Genomic DNA, 8,856 nt, shown 5'->3' with positions numbered 1-8,856 from the left:
TTTGACACTTATTAGTTAATCATGTTACAAAATTAAACACTGTATAAAATATCCTTTACCATTTAAATAGTAAGATACGTAAAACTGACTTTAAAAAATGTCTTTATCCTGTTAAATTTTTTTTTTTTATAGCTGTCCATTGGGAGAAGGATTCTTGCCTGGTCCCTACCCTAAAACAGAGGAGGGGGAGAGCCGCTGCTAAGAATTGGTTGAGCCCGAGGATTATGAACCATATGACCCAGAACTAGGGGGGGGAAGGGGGGATTACCCCAATGTTGAACCAATAGGAAAAGATCTGAGGTCGGACTATGATAATACGATAATTACAGATTAAAAAAAACTTCAATGAACCGGTAATGATATATGCCAACTGCTATAATGGGTATACTATGTTGATGGCAGAAATTTTGGGGGAAAAGCGTTGCCACTTGCTTATTATTTAATGCAGGACCCTTTTAAATTTTAAGTTTTGATCCACTTAGCACTTCACACTATACTAGATATATTGCATGTTTTAAAGGTTTTCACTGTAACTTCACATATGCAAGTGTCTTTTACTGTTAGATGCATTTCAATAATGTAGCCAAATTTTTTTTTTTATAACCAAGAGCATTTAATCCGCTATATGTGTGCAATCTTCATTAAACAAAGGGTTTTTTTTTTATATCACTGAATTTGTTTGGTATTGCAAGTGACTGAGAAATGATTATGAGCAGTCCATTGTTTATGGTATCACTGGGTTCACAGGTGCATGTAAGTCAGTCAATATGTCGGGGCTAATGGCTCAGTGGTTAGGCCTGGCAAGATCCCGAGGCCCTGGGGTTGAGTTGGTTAGGCTTGACTTTTCACCACCTGTGACAATGATAAAATGTGTATTTGTGTTACATTATTAGTACTTACTTGTAGTCAGATAGGTTTACTGCAGAAAAAATAATTATTTTTATGCCCCCCTGAAGAAGGGAGGGCATATTGCTTTGCTGCTGTCTGTAGGTCGGTCTGTCGCTATGTCTGTTTTCCATTTATTTCCGTTCATTTTCTTCACAACCGTTCCAAACTGAAATGAAATTTGTTATATAAGATACATCAGGTGAATATCTAAGCTAAGTTTTTTTGGGGACGAAAATCCGCCATTTTGAAGAGTTATGCCCCTTGGACTTGGAAAAATTCCCTTTTTGCAGTTTCCGTTCATTTTCTTCACAGAGATTGCACATACTGAAATGAAATTTGGTATACAGATTTATCAGCTGAATATCTTGGTCAAGTTCTGTTTTGGGTATGATACTTTGTTGTCAGAGTTATGCCCCTTGTACTTAGAAAAATTCCACTTATTTGCAGTTTCCGTTCATTTTCTTTGCAGAATTGCACGTATTGAAATGAAATTTAGTAGGCCTGTACAGATTTATCATAATATCGGGTAAGTTCTGTTTTGGGTATGATCGTGCCATTTTTTATTGCTATTCTTTTCGTCCTTCGTCGTTCGTCGTGCGTCGTGCGTTAACATTTGACTATTTTCAGCTTCTTCTCTGAAACCACTGCCAATTTCAACCAAATTTGGCATAAAGCATCTATGGGTAAAGGGGAACAAAAAATTTTGAATTTCATGGTCCCTCCCCCCCGGGGCCTGGAGGGTGGGGCAAAAACCACTAAAATTAGTGCAATCTTTAAAAATCTTCTTCTTTCTCCTGGACATCAAGCAGTCAAACTGTTTGCATGATTGTAATCAGCGAGTCCTCTACCAAAATTGTGAAAACATGGCCCCGGGTCAGGGGTTTAGTGCTGGGCTGGCCTAAATAATAATGAAAAAGCATTATTTCTTTGTAAATCTTCTTCTCTGCTCCTGGGTATTAAATAAATAATAAGTGCATATTATGATGAGCAAGAGTGCCTCTACCAAAATTTTGAATTTTATGGCCCCAGGGTCAGGGGTTCTGGTGTAGGGGGGGTCTATAGATTATATAGTGAAATTACATGAATTCTTTGAAAATTTTCTTCTCTGCTCCTGGGTATTAAATAAATAATAAGTGCATAGTTATGATGAGCAAAAATTTTCCTCTACCAAAATTGTGAATTTTATGGCCCCAGGGTCAGGGATTCTGGTGTAAGGGGGGGGGGGGGGGTCAATAGATTATATAGTGAAAATACATGAATTCTTTGAAAATCTTCTTCTCTGCTCCTGGGTATTAAATAAACTAACTAAGTGCATAGTTATGATGAGCAAGAGTGCCTCTACCAAAATTGGAATTTTTTTTGGGCCCCCGGGTTAGGGGGTTTTGGTGTTAGGGTGGGGGTCTTTGATTATAATAGTGAAATTACATGAATTCTTTGAAAATCTTCTTCTCTGCTCCTGGGTATTAAATAAAATAACTAAGTGTATAGTTATGATGCACAAGAGTCCTCTACCAAAATTGTGAAATTCATGGCCCCGGGGTCAGGGGTTCTGGTGTTAGGGTGAGGCTAAATAAGTATATAGTGAAATTACATGAATTCTTTGAAAAACTTCTTCTCTGCTCCTGGGTATTAAATATACTAACTAAGTGCATAGTTATGATGAGCAAGAGTGCCTCTACCAAAATTGTGAATTTTATGGCCCCAGGGTCAGGGGTTCTGGTGTAAGGGGGGGGGTTATCGATTATATAGTGAAATTACATGAATTCTTTGAAAATCTTCTTCTCTGCTCCTGGGTTTTAAATAAACTAACTAATGCATAGTTATGATGAGCAAGAGTGCCTCTACCAAAATTGTGAATTTTATGGCCCCATTGTCAGGGGTTCTGGTGTTAGGGCAGGGCTCTATTGATTATATATTGAAAAAACATGAATTCTTTGAAAAAAAATTCTTTTCTGCTCCTAGGAATGAAATAAACTAATTACATAGTTATGATGAGCAAGAATACCTCTTCCAAAATTTTGAATTTTATGGCCCTAGGGTCAGGGGTTCTAGAGATAGGGCGGGGCTCTATTGATTATATAGTGAAAATACATTAAATCTTTGAAAATTTTCTTCTCTGCTCCTTGGTATTAAGCAGATGAACTACCTATATAGTTATGATGAGCAAGGGTCATAATCTTTCCCGAATTGTGAATTTCAAGGCCCCAGGGGAGGGGTACCATAAAGAATGGGGGGGGGGTGTATTATATACTGAAACTGGATGAATTGTTTGAAATCTGCTCCTTGGTATTAATCAAATATTTTTGAAAAGCAAGGGTTTTTTTAAAAATTGTGCAATGTGTGGATCTAGGCCTAAAAGTAGGGGTTATGTGTGATTGGGGCATTACTGATCATGCTGAATATTACTGATTACTTGAAATGCATTTTTTCCCCCTACCCTGCCTGAGGATATTAAATAAACAAACTAAGCAACTGCTAAGTGTATTGTTATGATGATCAATGGTGCCTCTTTCAAAAATTTTGAATGCCATAGTATCTGGATTAAAACATAATAAATTCAATCACTGGAAAGTTGTTCATAATCTCAGGTGACCTATAAGGCCCATGGGCCTCTTGTTGATAGAGTTTTGCCCCTTGGACTTGGAAAAATTCCAATTTTGGGGAGGGGGGCATGGTTTTACAAACAGCTCTTGTTCCTCAAAGTGTTGTCAGTAGAGCTTGCAGTGTGAAATGTTCTTCACATCTCTTGCTGAGTCACTGTTCTTTCTTTTTTATAGCCACTTAAACTGCTCATAATATATCAAACTGTTCAATTTTTAAAACTTTTTTATCATAAAATGCTTCATTAAACAAATTTGCTATAGCTAAATTGAACATGTAATGAATATGTATGTGCATCTTAAATCCCCATTTAAGTAATAATAAATATTCCATTTTATTTTAGTGTAAATGATTTTAATAATGGTTGCATTATTAGCCTTACAATATAATACATCTAAGTAATTTTGATGTCAGTCTGTCAATTTTTACATTCTCTTTGTTTCAGCTCCCTTATGACTTTGACTGGGTGGATAAAGTAGACTATGGCTGTAGTTATCATCCTCACACAGAGTAAGAGAGGTTTTTATTCAGGAAATAAGGGTAGATATGATAAGCATGTATAAGATATAAAATAAATTCTGCAATGCCCATCAAGGTAGGCGGAGGTATGCAGTAATCAAGGTACCATGGATAGCTCAGTTTGTAGAGGACTTGACTAGTGATGCTGGGGTCCTAGTTACATTTCCCTCCTCTGAGAAGTGGAGTCTTGTTTTTTTAAGTAAAAGTCTAACTGAAGTGGTTAAATGTAGATTTGAAGGGAATAACAGTTAATACTTTCTCCTGGTGGGGATTCTAGGAAAGGTTTAAAATCCCTTCATGTGTGGATATTGACAGTTCAGTATGAGTGAGAAATTTTGTTGTATATTTCAAATTTTATTGATTTTCATGATTTTGATTTGATTCCTTAGATCATTTATATTCAAATACAGTAAGACATGCTTATTGCAAACACCCTCATAACACATTTGCCCTTAGTGAGGTAATTGTCATTCTCCATAAGTTGAAATTTAAACTTATCGGATATAATGCATAAAGCTTTAAAGTAGTGAATTCTTTTGTCGCATTATAAGAGTTTTTACTGCTTTACTGTATACTAATATTTACATTTTTGTTTCTAGGCGTGAAATTGTCATGTTCCTGTTCTCTTTGGTGGGATTTTTTATTCTTGGAGAGTATCTATGTAACAAATATTTACCACGGCACGTTGAGGCGGTATGTATGATAAATCTGTAGATTCTTAATATGGCACAATGAAAGAAAATACTGGTACAATATTCATCTCAACTTAAAAGTTGCGATGAGTTTATCATTGAACTCTAGCATTCACGTTGGTGTAATTTTTGCAAGTAATAGATCATTCCTTAGTAGCTGATGTGTTAAATTTGGGACCAAGTTACGCACTTTGAAAAAATAATTTTTATTTTCTACTTCACTCTGTTCATCTGCAAATAAAACATTTCTTTTCCAATCCATAATAAAATTCAAGAACATTTTATACTTTACAGTGTTTATTAGATATGAGTCGTGTACTCAGCTCGATTAACATAATAGTTCTCGTAATCTTCCCTCTGATTTACAATATTCAAGTATTCAAATAAAGTCTTCTTGGTCTCTCCGCATTATAAAGTTATTTCTCTTTAATATCGATATACATGAAAAGTATTGTTACAAATTTAGTTACCTATAATATACAATGCAATTGTTTTATGCCCTTAGAATTTCTTTAAAACAAATTGTACTGCAAAATCTGGACATTCAAAAACTGCAATAGAAAATATATTGTAAACGACTTAAAAATAAACTCCCTTAAACAAAAAATTGTGTTCGACATCAATATTCATGGTATTATATGTTTTTTATAGCTGAGTACAAACTGAATGACCAAAACGGCCTGAACCCGGATTTAAATACCTTGACCAAATCACGCAAAAATAAATGCGCAAAACTTTACGCTTAACATAAGCAATATTATGAAAACGAAAGAAATTTAAATATTTTCAAAGTGTCTTAATATCGATCATATTGATGCACTTTGAAAAAATGTGCACAACTTAAAGTAGTCATTATACATGTAGAAAAAATTTTTAAATATGATAAATAATTATTTGAACCCTGTTGGATAACTTTTCAATAATGACGTCACTTCAGGATCTGAGATATAGACGCTTTAAATATGGCCCTTAAGGTAACGAGAAATGGAACAAAATGGAGTCATAGTTTGTGTACTCATTAAAAAAAATTTCAAACACAACATGGTGGTCTTTTTATAGTTATTTGACAAGTATTTAGGAGTATATTTTTTTCTAATTCCTTTGCAAGATGATGACCTTTATTTTACACTAATTACAGTTATTTAAAGAGATTAATCATAAGTATGAAAAAAAAATATGCATCGTATATTTATATTTTTGATTTGTATTAGAATATGTAATTACTTTAGCCAAAGTTTAGTCAATTGGTTATTGTTGCTTAGACCAGCGATATGGCTCCTGAGCCTCTCTTTTGCAGAACAAAAGCTTAGTGTGATATATGTACATGTATTACCAGTATTATATTTTAAAGAAAATAATATCAATTATTTCATTTTATACTTTAGCTCAAATTTATGGAGAGAATTATGTATACATATATTTGGTAAGGAAAGATAAAGAAATTGCTTGAGGGTCCTTCTACCTTCGTTTTCCTCTTTCTTGATGAGAATAGATCAATTCATCTGGTTTTTGAATGAAATATAAGGAAAAAAATTTGTCTATTACTAAAGTCTAAGTCTGGAAATTTTATTTTTTCAAAGTGCGTTAACGTTGTCTCAAATTTGACACACTTTGAAAATTTTTTTCAAAGTGCGTTGATTTTGTCCAAATTTTAACGCACCATGAAAATTTTTTTTCAAAGTACATTGCCACAAAGCACACTCTGGACAAAAGTTCAAGTAATTTTAAAAATTGACATGGAAAGGAGGTTTTGTTTATTTTTAGGTACCTTTTTTTTTTATCAGATAAACAAAACTTCCTTACTAGGAATATGAAATGTTTAGATTTATATCTTTATAATGACTCACATGGAAGTTTTTTTTTTCATCTAGAAATAGAAATTAGACAAATTAAGCACAAGTCATGTATATGTAAACCAAAAGAATAGATCATTGTTGTTTTTATTTGCAATGCGTAAGTGTATCAACTAAGTCACTACATTACATATACGTGTATGTTCATGTTGACAAAATATCATCCCTTGTTGAATTGCTACATTTAATATTTTTCTGAAGTACTTTAAGTGACATGTATATCTATATCAGTAACCACTATTTGGAAATGAATTATTCCACATCAGATGCAACAGTCAAGCAAAAATTTAGGCTTTAGTATTGTAGTTTACATATTAGATAGTAAGCATAGAAGCAAATATTTTTTATAAAAGGATGGATCAAGCACAGGAAACCACAGGCATAGTGCACTTATTACTGAAATAATTTTATTGATAACATGTCATAATAATACTTTGGGTTAAAAAAAATTGTTACAGAAACAAGTGCTTGTGCAGGAAAGAAAGGCTTTATTCATATCTCCTTGAATCAGAACTGGAGGGGATACAGTACTTTGTGTTTGTGTGTGTACCTATGAATCAGTGTGATATATATATATAAAATACATGGTTACTATTTTGAAAGAGAAACAAGCCCTCGATCACATTTTTAACCTTAGCCCAAATATCGCTTATATTTCAAGGCAGAACTTTACCATTATGTTTGTCATGTGAAATAATTTTACATCTGACCCCAAAACAAGCTAAGCAACTGAATTCAGGCACAACTTTGCAGTTGAAACTTAAACACCCTAAAATAAACATTGCAATATACATGACATCACTATGCTTTAAGAACGTCATAATACATGCACAAGGCTTTATTAGTGCATAGAGCAAATTAAGCTTTGATGTATTAGGTTACCTGTTAAAGCAAGGGGTATTGCAGGATATATTGGGATTCGTGTTGAAAATCTCTTTCTTAAGGGAATGCTTGACTTTATGATGCCTTTCTTTTGATTAATTAAGATTTATGTTAGTGCAAAAACATTAACTTTTAGATAAAGACATCGTGCAAATGGAGTCCGCATATAGCTCCCTCCTCCAGAAAGGGAGAGGACTGTACATTTTGGCAGTGGTTTTCAACGATGAGAAAAAGAGAACACTCAATATTCTGTACTTAAATTATTTTTAGCCCTAATAAAGCCCTATGCATTCAACACTAAATACTTAAACATTTTGTACAAGTTATATAGTGTGATTTATTTAAGAAAAAAGAATTTAATTTTTGAAGATTCATGAGGTTATGAACTACAACGCTTACGCCCGGAATATTTCATGAAGCACGTTAGTGCTTCATGATGAATATGCCAGTGTGAAGCATTGTAGGTCATACACCTCATGAATCTTCAAAAATTAAATTCATTTCTTATATTTACATTATTTTTCTGATGAGTTGCCACAAAATTTCTGCCACTCAACTGTCATTTTTAAAGCAAAACAGTTTGCACTATATTTTTTGACGTCAAGTGACTTAACAATGGAGATACATGTATTCCGCATTGTGGACATATGTAGTGTAGTTCATGAGAAAATTTTATTTTGTAAAGAATCATAGGGAAAATTTATTGGAAATGTAAATGTTGTCTTTTGTAGCTGCCTAAACAATTCCCCTACACCTACTCTCAGGTGGTGACATACAGAGATCCATCAGAGATACAGAGAACTGTCCATTACACGTTTGAACCAGCGGATAGTAAGGAGTGATGAAATGTGACAAAAAAACGGACATTAATATGGCTTATGTGAATATTTGAATGTGTAAAAGTTACGTGTTATTAAATAATAAATTAAGAAAAGTTAAATTTTTTTATGTCTTATTATTTGCAGTAAATCCCATTCAAAAGAACATAATTGTGCAACACTGATGCTCCCATGGGGCAGCTTAATGCCAAGCCTGAGGATTCTCAAATGCTAGTCAAACTCCATGGTTAGGGCCAAAAATCAAAAATATCGATATAACTTAAAGAAGGGACTTGTTTTCTAAAATATGCAAGTGAAATATGAAAGCCCAAGCCATTAGTAAATACAGGAAAGATTAATTTTATAACTAGATGCTGTCATGAGACAGTAATACCCGCACTAAGGTGTTTGCCTCTAAATGCCCCTCCTTCATATTGGGCTTTACCAAGGAAAAAGTCAATATAATTCAAAATTTACATAATACATGTTTTATCAAATTGAGCATAATATGCTCAGGTGACCATGTGACCCATGGGCCTCCATCTAATATATTTTATATCCTTAATTCATTACCAGTCTGAGATTAAACAACAGAATTAAATT

General features: G+C 33.5%; 1 long non-coding RNA gene across 1 annotated transcript; it reads left to right on the top strand.

Moving 5' to 3' along the window:
- Positions 1 to 332: 332 nt before the first annotated feature.
- Positions 333 to 8,375, top strand: LOC134239843 (uncharacterized). The gene is made up of 4 exons (XR_009986309.1): positions 333 to 353; positions 3,935 to 3,999; positions 4,608 to 4,701; positions 8,167 to 8,375. It is a non-coding gene; the product is annotated as an uncharacterized LOC134239843 (long non-coding RNA).
- The last annotated feature ends 481 nt before the right edge of the window (positions 8,376 to 8,856 follow it).

The sequence above is a fragment of the Saccostrea cucullata genome, unplaced genomic scaffold (genome assembly GCF_032062105.1).
Source record: "Saccostrea cucullata isolate Sc308-1 unplaced genomic scaffold, CSIRO_AGI_Scuc_v1 ctg17217, whole genome shotgun sequence".
NCBI classification, from domain to species: domain Eukaryota; kingdom Metazoa; phylum Mollusca; class Bivalvia; order Ostreida; family Ostreidae; genus Saccostrea; species Saccostrea cuccullata.
This window is presented reverse-complemented; position numbering and strand designations above follow the sequence as displayed.